This window comes from Mesoplodon densirostris, chromosome 3 (assembly GCF_025265405.1).
Source record: "Mesoplodon densirostris isolate mMesDen1 chromosome 3, mMesDen1 primary haplotype, whole genome shotgun sequence".
NCBI classification, from domain to species: Eukaryota; Metazoa; Chordata; class Mammalia; order Artiodactyla; family Ziphiidae; genus Mesoplodon; species Mesoplodon densirostris.
Genome location: NC_082663.1, coordinates 19,631,496 through 19,636,709, shown reverse-complemented (window position 1 = coordinate 19,636,709; position 5,214 = coordinate 19,631,496). Strand labels below are relative to the sequence as shown.

The 5,214-nt window shown below is 32.8% G+C and overlaps 1 pseudogene; it reads left to right on the top strand.

The window, feature by feature from the left end:
• The first annotated feature begins 789 nt into the window (after positions 1 to 789).
• On the top strand, positions 790 to 1,339 carry LOC132485128 (vacuolar protein sorting-associated protein 29-like; annotated as a pseudogene).
• Positions 1,340 to 5,214: the final 3,875 nt, after the last annotated feature.

The window sequence follows — 5,214 nt, the reverse complement described above, 5'->3', positions numbered from 1 at the left end:
GACTACAGCTAAAAGGACTGCAAAGCTCAGACCCTTTTTAAGAAGACAAGCAGGAGACAAAATGAAAGACACTAGAGTAAACATTAGCCTCTAATGCATACAGCTATAGCAAACATTAACACAGTTTAACCTCTTGCCACATAAACTTAAAACCTCCCACTAAAGGCCTGTTTACTTCAGCACCTTTTTACCCAATACATCATGTGTGTTTTCAACAAGATATTATAAGCCATGCTAAAGCAAACGATTAAACAAACAAATGAAAAACCAAAAACAAACAAATAGAAAAAAACAGTTCAATAGACAAAGTGAGCATCAGAACCCAGACTCAGGTATAGCAGAGATTTTAGAATTATCAGACTGGGGATATAAAATAGTTATGATTAGTATGCTGAACTAACAGAAAAGTGGAAAACATGCAAGAACTGATGAGTAACGTAAGAAGAGAAATGAAAACCCTAAGAAAAATATTTTAAATGCTGGAAGTCAGAAACATTAAAACAGAAATGAAGAGTGCCCTTTGGACTCATCAATAGATTGGAAATTACTGAGGAAAGAGTCAGTGAGCTAAAAGACATGTCAAAAGAAACTTTGCAAACTGAAAAGCAAGAGCAAAATGAAAAAATTCAAAAAGTACATCCAAGAACTATGATACAATTATAAACAATGTAATACATGTAATCCAGAAGAAGAGAGAAAGGGATGGAAAAATATTTGAGATGCCGAGGCGTCTGAGGAAGGGAGGGCGGCAGCAGCGGTGCTGGTGACTGAGAGGAGCCCAGTGGCAGGATGTTGATGTTGGTATTAGGAGACGTGCACATCCCACACTGGAGCAACAGTTTGCCAGCTAAATTCAAAAAACTGCTGGTGCCAGGAATGATTCAGCACGCTCTCTGCACTGGAAACCTTTGTACAAAAGAGAGTTATGATTATCTCCAGACTCTGACTGGTGATGCTCATATTATAAGAGGAGACTTCAATGAGAATCTGAATTATCAAGAACAGAAAGTCATTAACTGTTGTGCAGTTCAAAATTGGTTTGATCCATGGACATCAAGTTATTCCATGGGGAGATATGGCCAGCATAGCCCTGTTGCAGAGGCAGTTTGACATGGACATTCTTATTTCAGGACACACACAAATATTTGAAGCATTTGAGCATGAAAATAAAGTATACATTAATCCAGGTTCTGTCATTGGAGCATATAACGCCTTGGAAACAAACATTATTCCTTCATTTGTGTTGATGGATATCCAGCCTTCCACAGTTGTCACTTGTGTGTATCAACTAATTAGAGATGTTGTGAAAGTAGAATGAATCGAATACAAAAAATCTTAAATGAGGCGTGTCCTGATGATTTTTCTTTTGGGTTTTTTTTTTCATTTCCCTGTTCAACTCAAGTAATTAATCGTTTAAGAGCCACAAAATAGTATCACTTTTATAATATTTTGCAATAAAACATAATCTCATCTTCTGTTAATGCAATGTTCTAAGCTTCTTGTAAACTATAAGATTATATTTAGTTTTAGTATATGATTTCTATGAAAAAATGTCCACCACATAGTAAATGGTCACATGTTAAGAAAAATTTATCCTTGTAAATATCTTCATAGTTGATATTTGGAACTTTATTACCAGAGTAGTGCATGAGGGGAAAGAATCTAGATTTTCTTGTAGACATCCTTCTCTTCTCCAGTAATAAACAGTTTCATTTAAAAAAAAATTGAGCTGAGGAATTTCCAAAATTAATGAGAGAACAGAAACCACAGATTAGAGAAGCTCAGAGAAAACTGAACAGAATAAATAACATCAAATCTATACCAAGGCATGTCATATTCAAACTGCAAATAAAACAAAGACAGGAGAAAATCTTGAAATAAGCCAGAGGGGGGAAATACATATCCTACCTACAAATGAGCAAGGATAAGAATTACATTAGACGTGTTCAGACACCATGCAAGTAAGATATTTAAAACATTGCAAGGAAAAAACCTACAAATCTAAATTTCTGGATTCAGTGAAATTATCCTAAGTGAGAAGAAATAAAGACTTTTTCTGACAAAAATTGAGAGAAAATGTTGCCAGTAGACCCACTTTGTAAAAAAATGTTTAAAAAAATTCTTAGGAGTGAAAGAAAAATACTACAGTTCAGAAACTTGGATCTATATAAAAAAGGAAAAGTGGTAAAGAACAATTCATAAAGATAAAGTATTTTAGTTTTCTTATTGTTAATTGATCTAACATAAAAACTTGTTCAAATAGTTATAGCAGGGCTTCCCTGGTGGCGCAGTGGTTGAGAGTCCACCTGCCGATGCAGGGGACACGGGTTTGTGCCCCGGTCCGGGAAGATCCCACATGCTGTGGAGTGGCTGGGCCCTTGAGCCATGGCTGCTGAGCCTGCATGTCCGGAGCCTGTGCTCCACAATGGGAGAGGCCACAACGGTGAGAGGCCCATGTACTGTACAAAAAAAAAAAAAAATGTTATAGCAACAATGTATTTGGAAATTATAGTTTATAGATGAGTAAAATGAATGACCGCAATGTTATCAGAAACTGGAAGACGAAATTGGGTATGCTCTGTTACAAGGTACATGCACCACCTGTGAGGCGGTACTGTGTTATTTAAAAGTGGACTTAAAGTTGTTATAAATGTATGTTGCAGACTCCAAGGGAAACACCAAATAAAAAATAAAAAAATGACAAATAAAGTGTTAGTCTACAACCTCTAGAGGCTTGAAAAGTCAAAGAAACATATTCTTCTATAAGACCGAAAAAAGAACGGGCAAGACGTTGATTTTAGCCCATTAGGACCCATGTTGAACTTCTGACCTAAAGAAAAACAAACAAACAAACAAACAAATAAATAAATAATAAATAAATTTGTGTTGTTTAAATACACTAAATTTGAGGTAATTTGTTGTAGCAGTAATAGGAATCTCATACATGACATTTGGCAAAATACTTAGCATCTTTCATACAATTTTCCTTTGTTGCAAAATGAGTGGTTAAATTCTTATGCAAATTCCTATATTTGAAGTATTGTTAGAAAGAGTTCTAAGTTTAAAAAATATTTCTTTCTTGTTTCCTTATTTCTCTCTTCCTTTTACTTTCCTATTCTCCTTCATGCATTTCCTTCCAAGATTTATTTAGCATCCTAAGTGAGATACTGTTCTTGAGAGTTAAAAACAAATACATCAGAGAAAATTACAATATAATAAAAGTCAGAAAAAGTAATTATAGATAAAATTATACTTACATTATAAAACTACAGTAAAAAAATAAGGTGGGAGCAAATAAGACACAAATCTAAGTCAACACACCAAAATTCCAACATACTCCAAAAACAGCATTTTTATTAAAAAAAAAATAACCCTTAGCCTAATATTGGGGTTATAATATTATGAAAGACTGGAAGGACTAGACTATCTTTCCAGTCTGCTCTTAGCTTTTACTGAACAAAATTGAGAACACAGATTTCTTTATTTTGCAACCATAATGGCAGAGGGGAAAAATTAGCAGAGGAAAAGATTTCATAATTATTAGACAAGTCAGAAGATGCATGTAAAGAAACAACAATGTACAAATGCTATCCAATAGTACTCTCGGCAAAGATGGAAGTATTTTATGTTCGTGCTGTTCAATATGGTATCTGCCAGTCACATGTGGCTATAGAGCCTTTGAAAAGCGGTTTCTATGACTGAGGAACTAAATTCTTAATTTTAACTACTTTATTTAAAATTTAAATCCCTATACATGATGATTGGCAACTGCAGTAAACAGTTGAACTCAAAAATAGTAATGATGATTAACTAGATCATGAAACTAAAATCTCAAACTATGACTCTTCATATGCTTATATCCCAGATGAATTTTCTCAAAATGAAATATTAGGTTGTATATTTCAAGGAAAAAATTAAGTATGGTGTTCTTATCCAGTTAGTCATTCACCAGGAAAACTTTATCAGACATTATATTGTGAAAGGATCTGGAACATTCAGTGTTGCTAAAGGTACACCAGATAGTACTCTTTCATCTCTTGTGATATTTGAATGCCAGGATTTACTTGTTACAAAGAAGTCTGCCCTATCTCCTTATGAAAAATTTTAATGATTTTCATTACCCTTTATGCTTACTTATAAAAATGTATTTATAATATGACTTAGATGTAAAAAAAAATACGAGTCCATTGGATCAGGATAGAAAATGGTAACAGTTATTTTTCTTGGTATACTATGAATTAACACTCTCTTCATAATACGGTAGCCATTTACACTTTTATTCTAGTTTATAATTTCATATAAGTTTTAACCACTAAAATATAACATGACATATCCCCTCTATAATAAATTTTTAAAATTCATGATAGTGCTTTCATTAAATACACTTTCTCATGTATGATAAGTTTCTCTCATTACAACATGGAAAGAATATTACTTAGGACACTGGCTATAAATACCTAATTAGAAATAATAATATAAATATATGCTAAAATAAAAAGAGATTTCCCACAATTCCTTTAATTTATGATTATCGATCAAACAAGTAAGAACAATTTCAAATCACCAATAAAAAGCCCAACTAAGTGATGGAAAAATGGAATCCATTATTGGGACTCTATGCTACATTTTTAGAGGCCTGATACAATAGTGACAAAGGACAAGACGTTTAACCCAGCCGTTCTCAAACGTTTAGACCTTAAAGTTTATTCTACAGAAAAAATGAAATTAGTATTTAATGAACTAAATTTTAGGAAGTGTGGTTCTGGTTTCTCTATGTTTGTAGCAACGAGTATTTAAAGCAGCACTCAGAATATGTCTGCACCATGTCAAAACAACTAATCCAGTCAAACTGAGGTGACAGATTAATATGATTTTCACAATTACCAATTCAGTAATTTATATATTTATTCCTTGCACTTAGTATGTGTAAGTAGTAAGTAGTGGAACACAAAGTTGGAAGAGTAAGTGATTTTGACACACTTTGAGCACTGAATATTATTTTCTTTTTTTAAAATTAACTTGGCATAACATAATTATGCAATTTAATATAATTATGAGATAAATTAAATTATTTTTATATATCCCTGGGTCTCTCTTGAAATGCTTCAGTGTTATATGTCTAGAATTCATCACAAATGCTGATGTCATATGCATATTTATAACATATGGAAAGATAATCATTTTCCTCCTTTTAAAACATGATGTAGGAAAGTG